Source organism: Garra rufa, unplaced genomic scaffold, assembly GCF_049309525.1.
Source record: "Garra rufa unplaced genomic scaffold, GarRuf1.0 hap1_unplaced_379, whole genome shotgun sequence".
NCBI lineage: Eukaryota > Metazoa > Chordata > Actinopteri > Cypriniformes > Cyprinidae > Garra > Garra rufa.
The window spans coordinates 2813-14673 of NW_027394646.1; the positions used below are offsets into that span (position 1 = coordinate 2813).

Sequence of the window (11861 nt, forward strand, 5' to 3'; positions counted from 1 at the left end):
TCAAGGCCACGGTCAAGGAAAAAAAAAGGGGTCACTGTTGATTACAGTTCGTCACCAGAAATTGTCATAGTCATCAGCTGACGACTTGTTTAAGAAGTTCTCTGCTCCAGACAAAACTTGCAGGTACAGTAACACTCTCTTGCTTGCACCCGCATATCTCTGATTTTATGTAGCTTTCTGTGGATGATGCTCTGCAGACCTTTCAAACCCTCTTCACTTAGGCCACATTGCGAATCTCGAAAGAACAAAAATATAACAAAATAACATTAGGCCTCCCTTAGAAACTTTAAAAACATTCATCATTGTTGTGTATGTTTATTAGGGCTGCCCCCTAATAGTAACGCAAAAATGTTAGTCTGTTAGAAAAGTCATAGTTGGACTAAACTGGATTGACTGTGTAGTTGCAGAAAAAACAAAAATACAAACAAACTCCACAGAACATGGTGATGGTTGGTCCCTGTAATTATTAGATAGTAATTACATATAAGTGTAATGAAGGCTTACACAGCCACTTATGGTACAATAAAATATGTTTTCATTACTAGGCTACTTTTTACTTTAATGACATGTCATCTATGTAGTTACAGGAATATGCACTTTAGTAAAAAAAATCAGACTCTTACTAACAGTGAAATAAAAATAGTCTGACAGTTGAAATGGCTCAAATAACTTATTCTTTCTCAGCCCTGGATCTGACTCTTTAGTGAGTCAATTTTCCAGGAAAATATTTGGTCGGGGGCAACCCTATGCTTATGTTTGTGCTATATATTACAAATACATACTTTTCAGTGTCTCAGCAAACAGTTCTCTGAGGGTCTCAGCACGAGTTGAAAGATATTTCCAATGGTGGTCCATCTCTGCAACAAGAATCTTCTGCTCCTCCTGAAGTCGCCTAACTGACATGATGATGTCGAATGCCTTTCTTTTTGTCCTTAGGTCAACAGAGTCTAGAATGCATGAGAAAAAATTATGACAAACTGACATTTAAGGCATTGTGGGTAATGTGTGTAAGTGTAAAAATATGTATGTATACGAATTGTGTACATACCACTGTGTGGCAGCTGCCATGGCCAAGCTGTCTCACCAGACAAAATGGTTTCTAAGCACAGAGTGTCTGTGTTTGGAACCATTCTGTTGTATTTCTCTACAACTGATGTCAGAATCCCCTTCTCCTCCCTGATCTTGCGGCGGATCCTGGCACGACCTTTGTTGCCATCTGTATCTTTATAGAGACGCTGGGAACGCCTCTTGATACTTGCCACCAGCACCTCAATTCGGCTGGCCAAGGCATCAACATCATTTGTGTTTGTTGTTGTTGTTGCTGAAAAGAAATTACAATAACAGTAACTATTACAATTATTCACAACTAAATCTATTACTAGAAATATATAAATACTAGCCATTTCCTCACCGTCTGCCCACTCCTTTACATCATTGACCCAATCTTTCCAATTGGCTCTCTGTCACTGCCAGTTCGACTTTCATGGACTCTAAGTTTTGCACCTGGCTTTGTAGAGCTTTTGTGGTCTGCAATGACAAATAATCACAGATAGTACAAAAACAAGAACCAAATGTTTAATGCACAGCTTCAAACACTAATAACATACATTACTGAACATCTAAAACAAATTCCACTGATGTCATTACCTTCTGATATCGATGGGTCAGTGCGGTGGCCAAATTGTTGAACTTTTGCTGATTCCAGCGCATGGCCATGAGAGTCAGCATGTCTGTGCGTCCTGCAAACACAGAAAATATCATGTTACTATATTCCCCCTACTTATTATGTAATGATGTAACTAGTGAAGTACTGTATGTGGTCATTTTACCTGCTTTAAACATGTGTTTTGTGGTCACTGCAATCCTGGAGAGAAAAGCATTGCACTGTTCCACCTCCTCCCCTAGTGTTAAACCAGCCCCATCCTGATACGCCCCACTCCATTTCACCTGATTAGTAGTAATAAAAAAATAATGTAAATAATGCTGAGAAAGTTTTTACATTCATTTGCAGATGCCCAGTTTTGATAATCACATAGCAAAGTTCACCTACCTCGCATTTAAAATCATGGGCTTTGGCATGGAATACTGAAAGGAAGGGCTTCATGTTAAGAAGGTGCTGGAGCTCTGGGCAGCTTTTTGCAACTCTTTGGAGGTAGGGCCAATATTTGCAGGTCACATCCATACAAAAAAAAGTGATTTGCCTACTGGCCAGCTTTTCTTGTAGGTACAGGGGATATGCAAAAATTCCCCCCCTGTACATATTTAAAGCACAGAGCAGCACTCCATGCCGACACACCGCAAGCTCCAGTCCCTCCTCATCTACCTTGCTGGCAGATCTTTGGGAGGTCTCTCTGGCTGCTGACCACTCCCCTCCACAAACACCTCTTCCACTGACCTATAATATGGAAAAGGGTTGAAGAAAAACAAGACTCTTCTAAACAAACTCTTGAGTAGAAGATAAATGTAGTCCTGTATGTAGTCTAATCATCTACAATTTTACATGTTTGGATGTCTTGTGAATATAGTCCACAAATCTTGTCACATCTTCATCCTTAGCTATAAAGACGTCTTCAAAGATGGCCTGTTCCTCAGATCTAAAAAAAACAAAAAACAAAAAATAATAATCTGTTGTAATTGTAATATAATTTTACTTGGTGCACATTAAAGAGCTATTTTTTCTTATTAATATTGTTTCAACAGTGTGACATTATACACAGTTTGGAGTACCTAGCTGCATTCTGGAAACGGTAATGCTTGCGGTTTCCATCCACTGAAACTGCCAGCATATCTGGGGTGCACGCAGGACAGATGAAGGGCTCTTCCTTGCAGATTTTGTCCACCTCATATCGCACAGCCTCCCACTCAAAAAAACTTTTCTGAAAACTGTCTGTGGAGATCTTGCTAGTCTATTAGAAGTAAGGAAAACAACGGCTAATAATGTACAACAAATACATTAGCATCAAACAGCTTTTCAACCCACAATACAAAGAGATTAACAACACTATAGGATAAATAAATTCAATACTCACACGACCAAAGCGGACAGTTTGCTGATCCAGCATTCTTAAAAATGCTTGGCAGGACACTCCTGGTGCTGCCATCTTCATTTCTTCAAATGAAAAAAAGACATCTGTGGCATAAATTGTGGAAAAGTGAAGGGTCGCAGGCCAGTAATCGCTTCGATTTAGGTCGACCACTCCAGCAGCCCAAGTGGCTTGGCATGCCTCACAACTCAACTCAGGCATGCTTAGATCATATCGTCCTGGAAAAATCAAAAACAAATCCACTTTAATGTAAACCTTATGTGATTAATCAGGGTTTGGATTCTTAAAATATTTTTTACATAATTTCATTTACTTTTTGAACATTACTCAAAAGTGTGTAGATTTTACAAACAGACCTGTGCTCCCCTATGAGAGAAGAGCATGTATAGATGTTTATGAAAGTGAAAGTCATGACATATTGTCAAGTATGGTGACCCATACTCGAAATTGGTCCTCTGCATTTAACCCATCCAAGTGCACACACACAGCAGTGAGAAGTGAACAAAGACACACACACACACACACACACACACACACACACACACACACACACACCAGAATCTACAATTTGAATCTACAATTATACTGACCTTTATTTGACTGATTCCTGCTTGACCTTGGTCTTGCATAGACAATGGTTCCATCAATGTCTCTTTTTCTCCAATGCACCCTTGGTTCAGGTGTCTTTACTGGTGCTGCTTCCTCCTGTTTCTGCAGCTCACCAAGCAAGTCATCAAGACTCTGGAGCTCATCGCTGAGTTCATGATGATCAACCAGGTTATCCAGCTTCATAAACTGTACTTGGAGTTCTGAATCACTCATGGTGATGGGCAGAAACACAAACAGACAGACAGAAAGACTCACAACAAAGATGGACAGATATGACAACTACAGATGTAAACAGACAGATAGAGAGAAAGAGTGAGTGAGCTACAGAGAGACAACTACAGGTTAACAAAATGGACGTGGCTCTTAAAAGAGCCTTTGGTTTGTGTGTGTGTGTGTGTGTGTGTGTGTGTGTGTGTGTGTGTGTGTGTGTGTGTGTGTGTGTGTGTGTGTGTGTGTGTGTGTGTGTGTCTGTGTGTGGGTCGTGTTAAATAAAGGAGAAGTGAGAAGCTGGTAAATGTGAAGGACCTGGTAAGAGAAAAAAATCAGAATTCAGAATTTCTTACAATTTTACCAGTTATTTTTTCATCAGTGTTGGCAGATTAGGCAGTTTTTGACTGGTTTTGAGTTGTACTACATGGGATAAAATGGGCTTGGACAGGTGAAATTTTGATAACTCTGTTATGCCAAATGACAGACATGGAAAACAGTTTACAATGTCGAAACAAAGTAGCCTTCTTTAGAGAAGAACACTTAATTTGCTTTATTATGACATATGTGATAATTGTGTGGATTTCTAACAATTACTGGAAAACAAACCAATCTGGCAACACTGTTCCTCATCTCAACATTTATAATTGGCTGAAGTGTTGTGAGCTACTGTAATATGAAAACACATAATAAAAATCATGCAATCTCCTATCATATTACCTTGCATTATTATATGTGGAAAAAAATAAACAAACTTGAATTTAATTAGCTAACTTACTAGCATACTACACATATGGTGCAGCTAATTATATTTTTATAATGTCTGCTGTCATTTACTGCATCACGAAACTACTACCTTGCACTTCTAAAGGTTCTAAACACAACTTCTTGACCTGAAACTGACTTTTTGTACCGAAAATGTAAGAAATTGTTCACATCTATATCAATTAACTGTTCTACTTACCGAGTGGAAAATCGCAATGGATCTTGGGATCGCGCCATACAATGACGTCAGCTCCACAGATTGATTGATTTATTAATAAAAAAAAAAAAAAAATACAATATAAATAATCAATCAATCAACCAACCAATAAACAAACAAACAAACAAATAATTAAATAATAATGATTATTATTATTAATCGCATTGCGCTGATTAATCATTGATTAACCAAACAAAATCACAGCACATTACATACAGTACGCTTATCAATATCAATAAACCTTCGATAAAAACTAGAAAACACCTAAAGTGCTTAGGATACTGGTGTTGCTCGCGCTATGGAGCGTTGTTAAAGTCACCGCTGAACGCTGTTTCACAGACAGCACTTTGATATCAGACAGCGTTTATTTTATTTTAAAATAAAATAAAAATCAGTTGACGAGCTAAATAAATATGACCTTGTGGCCGCCAACTGACTAGCCCTGCCATAACTTATTTATTCTTTTTTTTATTCCTATTTATCGTGGTTACGACCCGTGCTTAATATACCTAACACGTCAAATTTCAACGCCTCAGGCTCCGGTACAGATTCTATAGGGAATCCCTGCACGTCTAAATGTGACGCTGAAGGGGTACCCTGTTCGTCAAAAAGTGACGCCGAGGGTTCCTGACCAAGCGTCAATATATGACGAGTTGGGAGTGAGACCATAGATATATATACATAGATGCCTCATTTGCGACTGTATATATATCTATGAGTGAGACCATCCATCCATCCATCCACCGATAGCAGCGTCCATAGCAACCAAAACGTTGCAGTTTCACATTATTCTGGCGAGATCTGAAAAATCTTCACAACAACGAGCAAGCGAGTGATTGTGTACATTGACTGAGTGAATATTATGAAAATAATATATATATTTCTCGCTAGAAATGTAATCAAAACTTATTTTTATGCAGAAACTAATTCTAAATATTGAGTTTTTCACTAAAAATGAGAGAAATGTCCGCCATGTTTTTTGTTCTCACGGTCGGAATCTTGAAAGTCACGTGACTTGGACGTAAAACAATAGGAAAAGAATAGGCAAAAAAACGTAACAGTCATACAATTCAAGGGCCGTTATTGTAACCCCTCTACGTTTTGCACTTTGGACCAACGTAGTCAGGGTACGTTTTTATATGAGACTGGGTTGCCATGTTCACTGTGGTTTGTTTTGCTGCGTCCCAATTCGCCTACTTATACTATGCCCTATAAGTATGTACTCTTTTTGTGAAGAAAAGTACATACTTTTGAGTTTGTAGCAGAATAATAGGCAAGCTTTGGGACATACTACTTCGTCATAACCACTTCTTTAAAGGACCCTCTGTTGCTTAGTTACCTGAATCCTGTCACTGTTTAAACTGCCCTGTCAATCATCACAGTTAACATTATCTACATTTCCTTGAATTTAATTTCCTACCGTATTAGAGAGAAATTAAGAGGCACGTTCTTTCACGAGCCTTTCATGCCGAGAACTCTGCTCTTGTGTTTGCTTAATTATGCATTTAAACGTTAATGACCAAACCTATCATTATAAATGTTGCTGCACATGGAATATAACGCGGATAACATTTAAAAAATATTTTTATCAGGTTACACACTGATTATTTATCACTCAAACCCCTTTCTCTACCTGTCCGTTGGTCGCGCATATCCTCCATGTTTGTAGTTTTTTTTAACACTTTTTATGCGTGTTTGTAGTTCTAATCGAATCCTCGTTCACGGTGCAGTGTGTTGTGGGCAATATTAGCCGTTAGAGTGTGCATTGATCGTTAAGTAGTAGACCATCCGGGAATCTTTGGAATACTTTTTTAAACATACTAGGACGCACGTAGCTTGTCTGAACGCTAGTTGGTGTTCCAGTATAATCGGTCCGCCGAATCTCATCCAGTGAGAAACGTTCCGCGGTGCAAAACTAAGTGCGATTAAAATGCGCTTTTTGTAAAAATGTACATTTTTGTGTCATTAATTAATCTAAATTAACGCGTTAAAGTCCCGGCCCTAATATATATATATATATATATATATATATATATACCTCTTTTATGTGAAATATCTGATTCAGATCACTAAATATAAGAATAACATGCATTTTGTATGATCCTCTTATTTTGGTAAAAAAGTTCAATGTAAACTTTTAAGATAAAAACACCTCAACTGTAGGTGAAATTTCGTTTTAATTGCTTTTTGTTTAATAGAAAATAATCCTTTTTGTAATTACAGTAAATATTGATTAGGTATTATCCAAACCTTTTTCCACACAATATTGACTGTCAATTGATTCCAATATGAATAAACAGAAGGCTTCAAATAAAAAAATAAAGCTCTTGTACAACTGTTGTCTGATGTTTACTCTAAAGTCTCAAGACATTTTGCCATGTTCACAATCTGGACTCTGGTTGAAAATCTGTTGGTGTGTGGTGTGCTGTCTTTGTCACATCGTGGCACACCACACACTACAGCAGCAAAACAGTTAAATCTAGGATTTTTTTCCTCATGTTTGTGGTCTCTCACATTTTGAAAATCTTATAAGATTTGAAAAATTCTGCCAATAGCTGCCAATGTTGGTGGTAGAAGTGAGCAAGTAACTGATGTGCGCAAATTAAATCCATTCACTGATGTTAAAATGCAAACAGTGTTCTTTATTGTGCTTCAATCAAAAAACAGTGCACTTCCTGTTAGCTCTCCCTTCAATTCATGATATACAAATGTGAAGTTCCTAATCGTAGACAGAGCAAACACTTTGTCCATAGTCCACATTATTCCTTGCATGTTTATGCATTAAGCTCAGTCCAACACAATATAGCTAGTTGACAAGGTACAGTTTACCAAGGACAAAACACATTGCTTTAGATGTGAATTAGAATTTTTTATCATTGTAGGAGCCCTGTATAGGATTCTTATTGAAATTCTTTAGGATTGTTTTGACAAGGGAACATTTTGCAGATTCTGAAAGGGGAATATAAACTTTTGACCTTTACTTTAATTGTGGTTGCCAAGAAACAAAGAGATGTATATTCCTAGAGTAATTTACAACAGTTTTGATTGTGGCCAATCAGAATCAAGGACCGGAATTATCCGTTCTAGACATTTTGTTTGAAATACTGTCCATGCTAAAGGGATCTGGCTTCTCTTTATTGTGAATCTTTATGTGCCTGTCAAGGTTTCCTTTTTGTCTGAAACTCTTTCCACATGTTTGGATGTGTAAGGTTTCTCTCCAGTGTGAACTCTCATGTGTCTGTTCAGGCAGCCTTTACGAGTGAAACTTTTTCCACACTGTTTGCATGAGTAAGGCTTCTCTCCAGTGTGAAATCTCATGTGTCTGTTCAGGCAGCCTTTACGAGTGAAACTTTTTCCACACTGTTTGCATGCGTAAGGCTTCTCTCCAGTGTGAATTCTCATGTGCCTTTTAAGGTATCTTTGTTGTTTGAAACTCTTTCCACACTGACAACAAATGAAACTACTCACAGTTTCTGTCTTTTGAGCACTTTTTTGTTTAGACGTCTTTTCAGACTCTAAGGAACAAAAAGATTTTTCTCCAGATTTGAAATCATAAAGATTCTCAAACTGGTCTTTCTCTTCAGTTTCATTCAGTACTTCTCTCTCCTCTGTCAGCGCTGTTCGGTCTAAGGTGGAAAAACAAAAAGATAAAAGTTAACCCCAGTTTAATGGTACAAAGCAATTAACATCAAAACATGTAGATATGTAATGCATGTATGCTAGATCCTATACCAGGGAGTCAAAACCTGATCCTGGCTGCCAGGGGTTAAGTTGTCTGTTATACAATTAATTAAATCTAGGAAATTTATATAGACTGATCTCAACTATTATATACCAATTTTATGTCTCCTAGGGCAGTGGTTCTCAAACTGGGGGCCACCAGATGGCGCTAGGGAGGCCGCATCGAAATTGTAGAATTACCTGTATGTAAATCAGGCTTGTCAACCTACACTGTAACCGATTTTTGTAATTTGAACAGTAGAGTTGAGCCGGATACTCGGCTGAAACGAGTATCCGGCACGGATAAAGCACTTTTGCCGAGTACGAGTATCATACGAGTAATACAAGTCAATATCTGTTCTCGGATTGAATAAAAATTCTCATTGGGTAGTTTACTGTGTCTGCGTTCTGTGATAGACTAATCACAGTGCCCCTCCCCTACACACATACAGATTTAGGGGCCGTTCACATGTAGCGTCTTTTGCACGCTCAAATTCGTTATTTTAAATGTAGACGCGCGGCTTGCGCGCGCATAATGGAAGCGACGCGGTGCGACGCGCTCGTTTTTTTCCAGGCGCGTCCGCGCCGCATCGAGATAAAAACATCTCAACTTTTCAGAATGCAGCAAGCGCACCGAAGCTTGGAGCTAGAGCGCAGCTGATGGTTGCTTAGAAACGGCAGACGCTTCCGGAGCGCAAGCGCCCGAGCGCTTTGTTGATTACGGAAGAAAGTGGCGCGCCTAGCGTTTTCCACGCGTTTTTAGGCGCGACATGTGAACGGCCCCTTATTGTGTTGCTGTGTCCCGCTCTGCTCACACACACACAGAACACTGAGAAGAGAAGAGAACAGCGCGCTCTCTCTCGTTCTCTCCCTCAGTCACTCAGGTTTGCGGGTTTTTTCCGTTAACGTTTAGGGTTTCTTCAGCTTCAGGTTTGTTTTTTACTTTGGTTTGTTTGTTTACCATTTTAACTAGTGAAAATATAATTCTTGATATCAACAATTACCATTTTAACTAGTGAAAATATAATTCTTGATATCAACAATTACCATTTTAACTAGTGAAAATTGAATTGTTGATATCAAGAATGAACATTTTTACTAGTGGAAATATAATTGCTGATATCAAAAATTAGCATTGTTACTAGTGGAAATCTAATTCCTGATATCAAGAATTAATATTTTAACTAGTGAAAAATGAATTGTTGATATCAAGAAGTCATTTAATGCAAATTAATAAAAGTCAAAAAGGCTTTCCTATTGGTTTTACTAGTACAAAAATTCTTGATATCAAAAATAAAAGTTTTTACTAGTAGAAATTAAATTGCTGATATCAACAATTCCATTTTAACTAGTGAAAATATAATTCTTGATATCAAGAATTAACATTGTTACTAGTGAAAATATATTATTGATATCAAAAATTAGCATTGTTACTAGTGGAAATGTAATTTCTGATATCAAGAATGAACATTTTCACTAGTGAAAACTGAATTGTTGATATCAAGTCGTCATATCCTGAGATGGAATAAAAGTCAAAACGGCTTGCCATAATAAAAGTCAAAACGGCTTGCCATAGATATCAACAATTTAATTCTTGATATCATCAATTACATTCTTGATATCAACAATACATATGTTTTATGGCAAGCCGTTTTGACTTTTATTCCATCTCAGGATATGACTTCTTGATATCAACAATTCCGTTTTCACTAGTGAAAATGTTCATTCTTGATATCAGCAAATAGAATTCCACTAGTAAAAATGATAATTTTTGATATCAATAATATATTTTCACTAGTAACAATGTTAATTCTTGATATCAACAATTATATTTTCACTATGGCAAGCCGTTTTGACTTTTATTACATCTCAGGATATGACTTCTTGATATCAACAATTCAGTTTTCACTAGTGAAAATGATCATTCTTGATATCAGCAATTACATTTCCACTAGTAAAAATGCTAATTTTTGATATCAATAATATATTTTCACTAGTAACAATGTTAATTCTTGATATCAAGAATTATATTTTCACTAGTTAAAATGGTAATTGTTGATATCAAGAATTGTATTTTCACTAGTGAAATGTCTCCATAGACTGCCATTCAAAATCAATTGTTGATATCAAGAATTCAGTTTCCACTAGTGAAAATGTTCATTCTTGATATCAGCAATTAGATTTCCACTAGTGACAATTGCTATTTTTGATATCAACAATTAATTTTTACTAGTAAAAATGTTAATTGTTGATATCAAGAATGTAATTCTTGATATCAAGAACTACAATTATTGATATCAACAATTACATTCTTGATATCAACAATCTAATTGTTGATATCAAAAATTACGATCCTAATTGTTGATATCAACAATTGCATTCTTGATATCAAGAATTATAGTTCTTGATATCAACAATCTAATTCTTGATATCAACAATTAACATTTCAACTAGTAAAAATTAATTGTTGTTATCAAGAATTAGATTGTTGATATCAACAATTAACATTTTAACTAGTAAAAATTAATTATTGTTATCAAGAATGTAATTCTTGATATGTGCGTTTAGAATTGTAACTAGTAAGAAATACATTTTTGATATCTGCAATAGTTTTTAACATTTATATGGCAAGCCGTTTTGACTTTTATTACATCTCAGGATATGACTTCTTGATATCAACAATTCCGTTTTCACTAGTGAAAATGTTCATTCTTGATATCAGCAATTACATTTCCACTAGTAAAAATGCTAATTTTTGATATCAATAATATATTTTCACTAGTAACAATGTTAATTCTTGATATCAAGAATTATATTTTCACTAGTTAAAATGGTAATTGTTGATATCAAGAATTGTATTTTCACTAGTGAAATGTCTCCATAGACTGCCATTCAAAATCAATTGTTGATATCAAGAATTCAGTTTCCACTAGTGAAAATGTTCATTCTTGATATCAGCAATTAGATTTCCACTAGTGACAATTGCTATTTTTGATATCAACAATTAATTTTTACTAGTAAAAATGTTAATTGTTGATATCAAGAATGTAATTCTTGATATCAAGAACTACAATTATTGATATCAACAATTACATTCTTGATATCAACAATCTAATTGTTGATATCAAAAATTACGATCCTAATTGTTGATATCAACAATTGCATTCTTGATATCAAGAATTATAGTTCTTGATATCAACAATCTAATTCTTGATATCAACAATTAACATTTCAACTAGTAAAAATTAATTGTTGTTATCAAGAATTAGATTGTTGATATCAACAATTAACATTTTAAC

The 11861-nt window shown here is 36.0% G+C and overlaps 1 long non-coding RNA gene across 1 annotated transcript; it reads right to left on the reverse strand.

Annotated features, from left to right (window-relative positions):
- Window positions 1-816: 816 nt before the first annotated feature.
- Window positions 817-1743, reverse strand: LOC141317137 (uncharacterized). The gene is made up of 4 exons (XR_012351734.1): window positions 1648-1743; window positions 1412-1527; window positions 1049-1321; window positions 817-947 (listed from the first exon to the last, which is right to left on the reverse strand). It is a non-coding gene; the product is annotated as an uncharacterized lncRNA (long non-coding RNA).
- Between the last annotated feature and the right edge of the window lie 10118 nt (window positions 1744-11861).